The sequence below is a fragment of the Cyprinus carpio genome, chromosome B19, assembly GCF_018340385.1.
Source record: "Cyprinus carpio isolate SPL01 chromosome B19, ASM1834038v1, whole genome shotgun sequence".
Classification (NCBI taxonomy): domain Eukaryota; kingdom Metazoa; phylum Chordata; class Actinopteri; order Cypriniformes; family Cyprinidae; genus Cyprinus; species Cyprinus carpio.
In genome coordinates, this window is record NC_056615.1 from 19,375,761 (window position 1) to 19,390,160 (window position 14,400).

Here is a 14,400-nt window from a genome sequence, read left to right on the forward strand (position 1 = left end):
GGTGGAATCACTACATCATGCGGTTGCGTATCAAGGCACGCGGCAAAAAAAGCAGTGCAAATACTGATCTTCATACTGCTTTGCTTGCACGTACATACAGTAAAAATGTACAACAGTGGTTTTTTCCAGACAGTCGGATACAAGACTGTACCCACGGTATACCGCAGAGGGACCCGTATCTCACGGCTAAAAACCGTTTATATATGCCTTAGATGTATCAGGGTCCAACCTGGCCTCAACAATAGACCCTCACTCAACCCCCTCATACATTGAGAATTCAGTTTCTTTTCCCCGCCTCAAGTCTCTCCCGCTAGTGTCAATCACAGCCTTTATTGGTGGAAGCGGACACTGACACCCCGGACCTCATGTGAAACCCTGGCCGACAGGAGGCAATCAGCCGGAGAATAGCAGCCATCTCAAGTAGGTCCTCCATATATAGCAAGTGCTTTTTTTGCTCTCTTTGCTCCAGTCCTGCATTTAAAGATAGAGAATGAGAACTCAATATAGAGGTTCACAGCATTAGATAAAAGTCGCAGACTTGAGAAGCAGCCACGTTTAGATGTGGTAAATTAAACCAATCAGAAAATTTCCAGAGTGCCCTCGGCACATAGAACAGTGCTATCTCACATCGTCCATCTCACTGGCCTGTCGCTGCTTTGTTTGTTCTTCATGTAGTTTCGGGAACTGACACTTCATTTGTTGATCTATCTGTGATGATGGTGCTTTATACTCAAGAGTCAAACCCTCTTCATCGTGTTAGAGGTAGGGAAAGATGTTTTTTAGCTGTGGGTGATATGTTCTTTTGTTAAAAAGCTGCATTTCGAGGCTAAAAGGAACGGAGAAATTGCGCATGGACCATGAAAGCAGATTCTAAACATGATTTATTGTTTTAAATGGACCAGAAAAGTGATTAAATCTCACACAAACACAGACTTGGAGAGGAATTCTTCTTCCTTTTTCCAAGCGGGGAAAAACAACATCTTGAGTTGCACGCAGCTTGAACTTGAAACACTGTTTTTCTGCACCAACTGCGGCGATTATTTTAAGTCTTGAAAAGCGAAAATGTTCATCATATTCATTTTTGTTGTGAAGCTATAATGTGTGATAACCAGGTGAGATGGTGATATAGAGTAGAAAATTGTTAATCTTTGATGATTAGCTCATTTAAATCTGACTTGTCGCCTATTTATGTGAAAGCAGATGGAGACATGTGAAGAAAAACAGAATGGGCGAAAACTAAAACAAAAACACATTTCAACAAACAACGCACAGGCAAAAAATTCCCTGTAGGTACAAACATTAAGGGTGTCATATGCAGAATTGTTTAAATATTTTGTCCTTCTAAGCGCTCTTCTTCTTTTCGTCGAATCATTTTGTATTCATTTGAAAAGCCTGTTTCCATCCTACATGGCATGGAGAACAGAAACAAAGCGGGAGAACAGCAGCCGTTTTAAAGACTGCCCTTGGAGGGGGATTTTTGACAATTTCCCACCCCTTTTTAATTTTTATGATAATAGAAGAGGATGGCGGAGGATGAGGGACTTTGGATGTTTGGCCAGAAAATCACTTAGGGACAATCAATAGTACATCATTGGGAGAAGTTTTTGTGATAACAGGCCATCGGTTACATGCAGCAATCCAGCACTTGGCCATACCGATATTTCAAACAAATTAATATTGCGATTATCTCTCTACACCAGAAGAGTTACGAGAGACGCCGAGCAATAGTCTTATATATGTTTCTACCTGTGTGTCATGGAAAGGATGTGTATCGGCGGATTAATTTAGAGCCCTTGGGCCGCTAGACACCAAGCGATACTGGTCAGATTTGAATGTTGGCTGATCCACCTGAGAGCCGGCTCAATATCATGATACGAGATAGACACATAACCTGAAGTTCTACTGTGTTCGGTTTTAGATGGCACCACACTGCTGATAACAAAATAAGTTGCCATATCTTCTTTTTGGTCTCCTTACTTTAGAGCGGGGGGAAAAGATCGCGGTTTTTTTGTGAAGATGTGAAGTTAGGCAGAAAGTAAAACCAGAAAAAAAAAAGAGCAGTTTTTAACAGTGGTCCATCGTTTCTGTGTTATCCTAGTGGTCGCCTAATGCAATAAGCTTGGAATCAGAACACCGGAGACGATACTCCTGCATCTTACCAGGGAATCTGCTGGGGTTTTACACGCACATTTGCATCAGGGGAAACCAGCGAAAAACGCAGTTTACAGTTCAACGCTCCTCACCACGAAGACATGCACCTTATGGGGACTCTGGATTCCGCAGGAACGCCTACCATAGTTTTGACTTGGATGAACATATGGAGGAGTGCGTCCTCGGCATGAGCGAAGAGCATGACGGACCGTCCGAGAACAGAACGAACGGTGTTTGCTGCCAAAATATATCTCCTAAACAGTGTGCGAATCATTCGACTGCTTGACGTTCTTCGATCGTTTCCTCGTTTAACTTTAACGATTTCGAGCGCGCGTACTGTGCAGGTTCCTCTCACGAAAACCGATTTTTTTTTTTTTTTTTTTGCATAATACAAAATTTAAACAACCGTGGAAAACTTTTAAAAAACACTGTTTTTGTGAATACTTGTGGTATGTTAATGTATAGAATCAAGCAATAAAGTATGGCAGTAGTACCGTTACTTATGTTTTGTCGACGTACCGTCCCATACAGATCCTAACGGAAACGCGTTATAGGCAGCCTACTGTTGCTCTGGTGACCTCCTCAGGCGAACCGACTGTTTGTGGCTGGTGTCTATTTTAGTGGGTACTAACTGTGTAATCTAACTTTTGTGGTTTATTGACACCCATTACTCACAATTTTTTTTTTTTTTTTTTTAAAGAATACAAACCGTTAAAAAAAACCGTCAACATTTTATTTTGACTTCCTCTGGGGGTTTTAAGCTTTTAATTAGACTAACACCGAAAGCCCCGGGTCCATTTCAAATTACAGCCAACAGACCACCGCACAGACTTACCGAGGCACCTGCTTTTTATTACAGGCAGCTAGAATATTCGCCTGTCAGAACGCAAAACTTCTCTTGCGTAGATATAAAAATTAACAAACTTATCTGATGGAAAGCTTTTTGCTTAAACTAGAATCGATACACGTCGAACGAAGCCTGGTTTTAACAGTGGGGCTTGATAGTGTAGAACTCGTATGCATGTCATTTATTTGAAAAGAAGGCGGTGGATGGCGAGCGGACAAGACTGGTTTTCCGTACTTACGGTTGATGTTTAACAGAACTACGGAATGGGACTTCTACGCCATGTTGAAGGTGCCACCAGAGCCCTGTAGGACGCACACTTGTTTGCGTCCCGTTTGTGGTACATACGTGAACAGAGAGCAAACATCGGGGGAAACAAGTGGAGGCAGTTGAACGGGGCTATAGTCTGACCTCATGCCCATCCCTCCACCCAACTTCCATTACAGAGAGAGTTGTTCTATCGGAGCGCGCGGCCCAATCCCTCATTGGCACGCGCATAGTTATAATACATGGACCCTCTATTCATTATAAAAAAAACCCCCGGGGCCGACATGCCACATATCTGGACAACACACGTTTAACAAACAGTCTGATGATATCGTTATTCACTGATCCCCAGGAGGACATGTACGGGACTGACTGCGTCACGGCTGTGTCTGCAGGATAGCGAGTGCCGAAGCGAAGCGCAGAGGAGCAATGGTCCGACGAGAAAGCAAGCAGCGAGACCTCAGCATATCAGATCGGACCGAGAGAAGGAAACGCAGTTCGGACGATATAAATCGTCGGTAATACACGGCGCTTATGGAATTGAAACTACGATGTATTGTATTTAGAATCTTTAGGATACAAGTTTCGGCTTGTTTGTCAGAGAGTGTTCGCCGATGTGTTCTGGTTCTTTCGAGTGGGTGCTGTCACAAACAACGATGCTAGCGATGCATGGCGAGTGAAACGGACACTTTTGAAACATAGAACAGAAAAGGAATTGTAGGTTAGGAAGCCTAAAAGAAACTTGCATTTAGGAAGCATATGCAAGTTTATCACCACGCTGTGTTCCGTTCAGGGTAGCCTAGTTTGGAAACGTCACAGGGACAACGTTTTACAGCCTTTAAATAAATTACAAGGTTCTTCGATGCTGCACTCTTACGTTCATATACCGAGAAGCCATCTTTAACTGATAGTTTATAGTGTTCTGTGGAGATGAAAAATTCTGTTATAATGTTAGGTTTCTAATGGTTCTTGAAAGCGCCGGGATTTTAGATGTTCTCTAAAAGAATAACATACAAAGTTTACATGGAGATTACCTGATCTCCCTCCCCGAGAATGATTGTTCTATAAAATTCTATTCGAACCATTTATTTTTTAAGAGTGGCCTCCTAAAATGAGTGAAGTGAGTTGATAATCAGAGTAGGCTACATGAACCATATTATGAACACCTTTTTTTCTAACTAATGAAGCCGTAATTTCTAGTTTCTTGTCAGTATGGTATTCTTTTAGCTCTTTGCTAATAAATTTATGTTACATTCATGAAAGTAATTTAGCATTTAAGGGCAATACAATGTTCTCAGCGATTTAATTTGCTTAATAAGGAACTGTACACGTAGGCCTATAGGCAATATTTATTTAGTTTTGTGTTTCATATAAGCTAGACTGTTTTTTATTTATTTTTTTTTATTTTATTTTATTGATTTAAGCTAACATGATTTAATAAAATGAATTAATTAGGCTATAATCAGTAATCGGTAGATTAGGGCTCTGCATCTATATCGTGCTTTTCATAAAGCACAACAAAATAAAGCACTGCAAAACCTACAAAAGTGTCCCATTGCCAAGACCCAAACAAAACCTTTAACAATTCGTCTGTTTTGCGTGAGAATAATTCTCTTTTGTCAATGGTAATGAAGTTACTTACGAGCCATCATTAAAAATCCTCACATTGGTTTGGTGTCGACGTGGTGTCTTCATTTAAATCGCGTTTTGTTAAAGTATTTACTGGCAACACAAAGATCGACCTAAAAGAAGAGAATCAGAGTATATGGTTTGAAAACAGAACAGTGAAAGACTGTTTATTGTTCTTCAGATTATTTTTAATCAGATGAATTTCATGATAATCAGGCCTGATCTGTTAGAAAGAAGTAACTTAATTTAGGAATTGCAAATGAAAATCTGCTTAGGTGCATTTATTGCTCGCCTACATCGATATATGAAGTAGAAATAATTTCTATCATTTTGCATTAAGAAAGCTTCGACGAAACACGGTAATTTTAACAGCATAAACCAAAACAGTAGAGTAGAATGAACAGTTTTTATATTATCAGAATTCATCATTTTTAAGCTGTTAGAAGGCAAGGCTTATTATTAATATTTAAAGATGTGTGTGTTTGTGTAGCTAGTTTATTTGTTTAACTTCTTTTACACAACTCAAAAAATCAAAGTGCTTTAGAGTCAACACACGTTTTTTTAAACCTACTACTGAACAAAATTAATTTTTTTTTTTTTTTTCATGTGAATATTTTTATTTAAAGAAATAAAACCATCTGCTCGCTCAAGTATTCGTGGAGAATCTAAAGAAATGTACTAAACAGTTAATTTGTCCATAAAGGTTGGCTGTTTTTTTCTTTTTTTTTGGCAGAAAAAGGAAATTTAAGACATTAAGAGTTAAAGCTCAAAGCACACTGTGTGCATTTCCAATACATTTAAGAAGAATATTACACTAACAAACTCTAAAGTATACTTAGGGATACCTAATATCATCTGTAATTTTAATCTGTATGAAAAGAGTAATTGGCATATTTTTTTTTTCTAAACGTGAAATTAATTGATAAATTATTTGCTTCATATTTTAAAACGAATATTTTAAAAAAATAAAAAAAACTAAAATAATAATCAATATTGACTTCAACAGTTTTACTCCATTGTATGCAATTATGTAGCTTAGAGCCTGTTTGTTCTCTCTCATTTTGGTCGACGTCCAACACGAATCATCCTTGTTGAGCTATTTGTGTTTGCCCTTTGGTGTCATCTTTCATTTTGCCTTCAAATGCCAATTCATTCAGGCCTCTACAGTAAACAATTGTCTAATAGCATTTTTAGCTTTCTTCTTTTGGGCCTCTGAGTGAACCGAGAAATTTATTCTAAGACCTATTACGTTGATTAACCTTTGTCTGTCTCATGTCGAAATCCATGATACAGCTAGTTACCAAAAACCACGTGCTTACCAGCTCTCTGAAAGAATACACCCTAAGGAATAAAAAACTACAAATCGGGGGCAAGTTTTAAATAAAAAGGGTAGTGAATCTTTGTAGTGGGGTCATACCATGCTGCGCGGGCCCACAGAATGTCTTTTTTTGATTTAAGAATTTGTGTTTAGTATCTGTCTCCATGAACAACAGTTTTTGTCCGTCTTTTCCCTGGGGACGCCAAAGGAATTTTTGTAATTTAATATATTAGGCTATTTAGTAAAATGAATTTATATCTAGAGATGAAATATTCTGGTGAAAACACTTTAAAGATACTTGCAACACGGCCTTAAGTTAATTTGTGCAACTCAAAGCCAACTAGATCAGTTTCAGAGGGTGGTAGCTTTCACCTTTTCGGTGTTAAGGGTTTTTACAGACCACCCACACAGTTACTGTGGAAGTTATGTACGACGAGCAAATGACCCACATATGTAACTACTTATGATATTGAACTGCTCACAAAAATAAAAACTGAGAATAAGAATGAAGACAACAACACCTGACCAACAAAATGTATTTTCAGAATAGTCTGTTATCCTATTTCTTTTTCTCACCTGTCACTTTTTTCTGAAATTTTTATCCAACAATATTCTTAATTCAATAAACATATTCACAGTGTTGGCAACATCAAGGCGATAAACAGAATAGTGTGATGAAAACAAACAATGAATAAATCTTCCACAGCATTTTATATTACGATAAAATAAATGATAAAAGATTCAACATTTAAAAAAAGGAACAGAGAAGGAAAAGAAAACGGAAAAGAAAAGAAAAGGGAAAAGGAAAAAACAAAACACAGCAACAAAACACACAACAGACACACAAAAACCACACACACCACACACACACCACACACACACAACGACAGCCTACACACACACACACACACACAAATACAATACAAACAGACAGAAAAATATAAAGGAAAATTCAATGGTACTTAACCGTTTTTTTTATGTGTGGACTCATAAACTTGGCCATCTCACTAAGTGATTATGTGTCTCCTAAATCTTATTTTATGATTTTCCTCTGAAAATTCTGACATGTGCATAATATTACCCACAAACCCAACCCCTTATGCGCTCATGTCACGTGAGCCAACAACCTATAGCACAACAGTTTCTAAATAGATGTAACATTAGGTCTTTTATATATAATCTAAACATGCAAATATATACAAACAAAAAATTTATTTAAATGCTGCTTATTTATTTTATGACAAATAATATTATTTTTTTGGCTTCCATACTGATCATACAATCTGATTTGAAACTTAAAAAAAATCTTTTTGAAGCTGTGTATTCTTGTTACAATAAAAGACATAGCGCTGTAACTATGGTCATAAATGTTCTTGATACATTATATAACTTACTGATTCGAGAGAAAATGCACACATGAACAGATTTAACTTTAAAGATAAAAGGTCAAATACCACTGTAAAGGCCTTTGATTTCTAGTGAAAACACACAGATTGTTTGTTTCTTCTTCTTCTTATGATCAAATATGATATGATTTAAAAAACAATTTGAAGTTAACTGTGGCTTTTATTACACATTTACCAAAGAAAAAGCAAAAAACAAAGAAAAAAAAAAAAAAAAGATGAAACATTTCTGTTACAAGATTGATTACACATTTTTTGCAGTGAGAGAGATAAGATGTTTCACTCAACAACAAATGTCAAGGTGAAGAGGGGAAATTAGTTGCTTCAAATTCATCAGGAAAAATAAGAGTGTTTGATTAGCAATGGAGAGTTCCAGATATGTCAATCAAAGACTCAATTTGCCCTCAAGTGCTGACAGTGCAGCCTTATGAATTGTATACTAAAAACATTGGAAATCAATATCCCGCTAAAGAATTTCATTAAGCTGCTTCAAACCGTATAATTCAATAGATAGGTCGCATACTTTGATGGATTGTGCCAAAAAAAAATTATCGTCGGACAGTCTTGGAGGCAATCTGAGCACACCAGAGGTACATGAACTTTCATGTAATTGAGTAAAGTGTGTCACAATGTGAATTTTTGAGTTGGCTATAAGGCATTTGTCAACATCCGCCAACGCATAGCTGTTGAAAAAATCGCAAATCATCATCACAAAAATTTCTATTTCCAGAACGCTTTCCACCTCTGATTTGTCTTTACAATCTGCCCAAAGCGCATTGATACTTTGAGGAAGGGCGATGAAGAGGGGACAGCAGCAAAGCAGAGCTGTGACTGAATTCTCAAGGTGGTCCGAAAAATGCTGGTAGACGTAGCAACAAGCAGAAGTGGAACGGAAATGACCCCCCACTGGTGCTAGATAGTAAAGGACGAATGGAACGAGCAGAAGGCCCAATTTTCCCGAGGGATCAGGCCGAACAAGAGTCCCCTTGAGTGCCCACAGTGATCTCAGCGCACAGAAATGAGAGAGGTCAGTGGAGCTCAACTCTGAGAAGTCTCGGATGAGACAAAAAAAGGGTCGAACGAGATGCACTTGAGGAAAATGACATCTATACGACCTGACGATGAACAACGGATATAAAGTTTGGCTCGTCCCGAGCACTTTGAAACCATCAAACCAAGCCCGATACCACTGACAATTGAAAACAAACACATCTCTCCCCTGGCACCACCTTTGGCTACCTAAGCACTCACCGCTATGACAATGGCCAGCAAGTCGCCAATAGGAGAAAGGTCACCTGGGAAAGACATCATCAAGGCCAATAGACCGAGTGGCCGTTTGGCTCAGTTCCCAGAGCACGATTTCCACACTGGTGCGGGGTCTGCAGGCAAAGCCTAAACTCAGCTGTGCCAATACCATGAATATGGAGGAGCCAGTTGATGGCACTGACAGCAAGCCAGCAGGTTCAGTCATAATACAGCTCATTGAGCAGAATCCCAAGCAAGGTTGCTGGTTTAATGGAATAGGCACAGCTACGCAGGTCGAAGCCGCCCTAATCCAAGGCCTCAAAAAGCCTGCCCTCTGACTTCTAAACACGTGACAATGTCCAGGGCATTCGACCTTCAAACCCCTGTTACTTCCATTATCTGGCGGTCATGGCCCCTTCATTGCATGGGGAAGGCTTCGTATATCCAAAGGCATCTTTGTATACTTTCACACCCCCCCCCCCCCCGACACACCCCCCCCCATATAAGGCCACCATTGATGTCTTTCCCTTCCCACAACAGCAGTGGAAAAAATCTCCGCATCTAGAGACACTGGAGCGTGTCAACTTGCTTTTCCGTAACTAAGTTCCAGGCCATAACATCTATTAAGCTCCAGGGGAGGACTTCCCCGCTCTTGTCCCCCACCTTGTTAGCGGATCACACTCCTAAGTCGTTAGCAACCCACCCTAGACACCCTATATAGGCCTCTTCTCCAAGGCCCACGCATTCAGATGGCCAGAGTAATCGCTCACCTTAGCCCTTCTCTGCAGCCTACCATTCCTATCTCAAAGCCCTCCAACGCTTCGAGTATCAATATTCCCTCAAATCCAGCTGGCCAGTGAGTTGCAAGCTCACTGCCCAGTGTGTCATTAGACCCACGTGCTGAGTTGAATTGAAAGATACCCGTAAGGGCAAACTGCCCAGTTGTCTCAATGTTTTGAATGACAGTTAAGTCACCAGTTTCCGAGAGACCCAGTCTATTCAGCCACCAGATGGCTAAGGTTTCTGCGCTAAAGGTGTTCGCAAGCGCCCAGTGGATAGGCGTACATTTCAGCTCCATTTGCGCATCGAGGCCCCCAACAGGCGAAAAGGCGCTTTCCAATGCAACTTTTTGTTGCTAAAACGTTTTTCTCGGAACAAATGGGGAGAAAGTCCCTCACAGGTCCAACCTTTGCCACACACAGCCGCAACGGTGGTGACGCGGAGAGAGTACCCTCCATCTGGTTCAGGATGAACCCGTAACCATGTACTCAGAATTATCTTGCCATATATCCTAACCGAGTTTGTCTGGATACCATAATCGGGGATGTCACTTTTCCTAGCAGGAGGGAAGGGAGGGATCCTTACTTGGTTTAGACAGCAAGCCTGTCTCTTCCACGGACAGCGTTTGCCCGTCCCTCAGTGGGTCTGCAGTTGCCACCCAACGTACCAGGTTATTGGAAAGGCTTAAGTGATTCATTGACAAGCCCAACCCTCTGAGAAGATCTCCACACAGGCCGTCGCCAGCCCACGGGAGGCTGAAACATGCCAGCCGCTCGCCCGCCCAATCCCCACCGGCACCTGAGACAGAATATGTCCACCCTTGCAGGCCGCATCCCCATACCCACCCCCCATAACCCAGATTGAAGTAAAACACAGGAACCTAGCTTCAACAACGAGGAACAGAAAGTTCACATGCCATCCAACCCAGTCGGACTAGACAACGCTAACAACCCCAACATCCTTGCATTCCCGCAGGTCACTATCCGAGCGTACAAGAGATCATCACACGGGTTTGAGGCTAAATGTAATGGGATGTCCACCCTGATGCTCCCTTCAGCTGATTATAAGTCGTTCCTATACTCCTCCACTCATCACGGAAATCAGGTTCAAGGCAAAGTTCCCATTTGGTTGGTTTCCAAGACTCTATGCAAACATCTGAGACCATCGAAGCTCCAACATCTTGTGTAAAACATCGACAGAAGATGATGGAACCCAATCCCTGTTTAATCTGCACCCCCGGCGTACTAAGCTGTCAGAGCGCGCTGTGAGATGCACTACCGCCGCATCCACAGGGGAGAGGCCATTTAAATGCAATGTTTGTGGACGAGCGTTCACGAACCAAAGGGTAACTTACAACCCCGACTTTGTGTGTCCACCTGTGTCAAATCCGCCTCTTCGTATTCAACATTCTTGCCCGATCTGTCTTCATAAAAGTTTTCAGAAGCAGTTGTGTGTTTTTTACCAGCAGCAATATACGCAATGCAACATGGGTGGCAGAGGCCGACCACTCCTCTTGCGAAACCATCTACGAGAAAGATAGCAGATATGGAGATTTTTGACCAGCATGAGCACTTATGATTGATGACGGCCTGGAGGATAGTTCCATTGAAGAGAGGGGATGTTGTTAGAGAACAATGACACACCCTGATCGCGTTTTCCCACAGACACAGAACAGTCCACCACATATCGCCTCACTTCCAACCAGTGTTACAGAACGTCAAATCGTAGTGTAAAGACTCATTCGTTTCAATCTCAGCCAATCAAATGGAAAAATGATGGTCCAGTGCGGACCTATGGATACCGATCTTCAAGGCCTCTGGGCTCTAACACCACTGGTTGAGAGGGAGAACCACATCATAAAACCTAGTTTAATGCCACAGTCGGCTATTTCTGTTCCCATTTCACCCTATCCCCACCAGTCCCCCTGAGTTCCAACATGAGCACTTAGTCCCTCTCTGAACTTCTCCTTTAAAAATAGTCCCAGATAAGCAACATCTATAGTAAAAATATGAAACAACAGATGGTCCCAGCCACAAATCCCGTCAACGGATGTGACTATTAATCAAAACAGGAATCCAGCCTATCAACTCTACAGTCAAGAAGAAAAACTCTTTCACATGCAGTGTTTTTCAATAAGGAACATGGTAAGCGAAAACTGCTATATGAGACCAGTAAAAACCTGTACACTAAAAAATTGCTCAGTGAAACCGAAGTAAAAACTTGAGAAAAAGATTTGCACGACAGTGATTTTAGTGTTTTTCGAAGACTAGAACATGTCCATTGAAAACCAGTAATTTTTATTTCTATTTTATTTTTCTTTCGAACAAACCTCCATTTTATGTCCTTGGGTTAGCTAGTAAGCATACGAAAAATAACATAATTTATTATTATTAGATGAAATGTTAGGTGAGGAAACGAGTAGAATGAACCGAGTTCTCAGTACGGGGCTTAGAAGTTATTCGTTCTGTACGAAGCAACACACACCACTGTAGTCATCATGTAGCTCAGAGCCTAAACACAAGCTCCACTCTTTACAACACAGCAACCACACAATTTTACAAAATAACAGAACTTCTGCTAAATCTATAACATGAACGGAACATTAAACCATCAGTAATTTTTCCTTTACCCCAGAAAACACATAAAATAACATTAGTTTTAAAATGTACTCTGGTACTGGCGTCAAATTCCTCAAGCATGCAGGCAATTGAAAATTCCACTCTCCCCGTTATGTCAACAAAAAGATTCATTTTAATCCTCAACACACATCCAGTTTCCAAATGTAAGTGATGTTAAAATAATGAAAGTACGTTGTGGTAAAATGGTCAAAAACAGTTTTTTCTTAGTAAAAACTATAAGCAGCAAAAATCTGTTGGCATTTTTTTTGTATAATTTGAATCCACTTTAAAGGTGAAGTGTGTCATGTTGTTTTTTTTTTGTTTAATCTTCCTATCCTTTGCTACATAGGTGCAGAGACCACTGTAAGTAAGCCATATTTCAGTTTGTACCTGAAATGGTGTTAAACATTGTGGGTGCTAACCAATGCCTGATCACCACAACATAGTTCTAACTAATGGTGTTAGTTTGGAGCTGGACTAGTCTGTTTTATTGCATGTACTGGAGGGTTCTAAAAAGAAATTATTAAGTATTATAAAAAATTTGAACTAAAACCCCTGGTGGCCCCAAAATTCTTCTGTTGGCATTATGTTGCCAGAAATGACACACTTCATTTTTAAACACTTAATATGACCGCAGTAATGGTAGTTATCGTGTTTTATTACACTGCTGATTTTATACTAATTTCTTTATTTTTTTGCGTTGCAGAAAAATGCTCAGAAGGTCTAAAGAACGGATACTAAACATTTTTTTTTTTGCCGCTGTGCAGTGAAACTGTGAGATTAGATGCTTGCAATAGACATACCATGCGCAAAGAGGGGCCTTTCCCTGCATTTGGCCTGCAGTCCCTCCCCTCTGCGCTCTGAGGTGCTGATACCTGCCCGTCACCTCACTCACTGGACCACCCCCGCTCCCAGACGGACCCCTAAGCACCACAACTGCAGTTTGCATGTGGGAAGAACTTCTCTTCGTGCCATTGCCTTGCAGAATCCACGAGCGCACACACACTGGCGAAAAACCCGTTTGCTGCTCTGTCTGCGTTCGAGCGTTCACACCACGGGTAATCTCACTGTATGTGTATGATCCTTATTGTGTTTTATTTAACAAGTGAGTAACTTCATTATATATGAGCTTTTAAAATTGTTTACATTTTTTAATTAAACATATTATTTGCTTTTATTCTTTATCATTTTCAATAAAATGCTACCATTGGTGAATTGGTAATGAGTTCCCAGCAGGTACAAAGCGATTTTTGCATGTGTGGACCAGGTCCTTGGTCAAAGTTCCCACTCACTTTCCCCCCCCTCTCCCTTTACGTCCAATTCGTCACCATCCTGTCCAATCATAAAAAAAGAATGACTAAATAAATATATAATTAATTAATAAAATACACATGGTGGTTTGTCGCAACGTGAGTCATTTTTGGTAATGATTACAGCTCATAGCTACAGACACCCAAATGCATGCAAATGTCATAGAAAAATTATTTGTTATTGATTTCTTTTTTCATTACATGTTGGTGGTCTACAGGTGGCAACATGGGCACCCATATGTGGAATAACCCCCCACTCCTGCCCGTAGAGGTAGGGGGACGTGCTGTCTGTTGGAAGTCAACGCCCAATTTCCCTTCTTGGCGTTGACGCCCTGAACTTCAGCGAAGCTATTTCATGAAGGATTTATGAAGCACGGGCCCATGAATGTTGGACCAAAACTTCTGGATCCGATATGCATCAGCTATAACTAATTGGCTTAGCAATGAGGAAACCATGAATAATCCGTCATTCAGAGATGTAGGAGTCCCCCAGCGTCCTGCCATTACTGTGGCCCACTGACAAGGCTAGCACTGGAAAACATCCCACCCAATTCACAAGTTGCCTTGGGAAACAACAGGCTTAGAGAGGGGTGCCTGGACAACACCGTTCTCCCATGATGATTGCTGACAAAAAAAGATATTGGAATCACATTAAAGTAAAGGTGACATATTCCTTTCTCCTTGCATAAGGAACATGTGGAAAATTTAAACATGGTCTTTGATTTTTTTTTACAATCAGATAAACTCTTTAGAATTTGCTTGCTTCAGGTGGGAAATGATTCATTTTATCTTATGCTATAATAAATGGGCACTTGGTTTTTTAATTTTATTGTTG

The 14,400-nt window shown here is 40.4% G+C and overlaps 1 pseudogene; it reads left to right on the forward strand.

The window, feature by feature from the left end:
* Positions 1–8,873: 8,873 nt before the first annotated feature.
* LOC122140824 lies at positions 8,874–14,085 on the forward strand (annotated as a pseudogene).
* Positions 14,086–14,400: the final 315 nt, after the last annotated feature.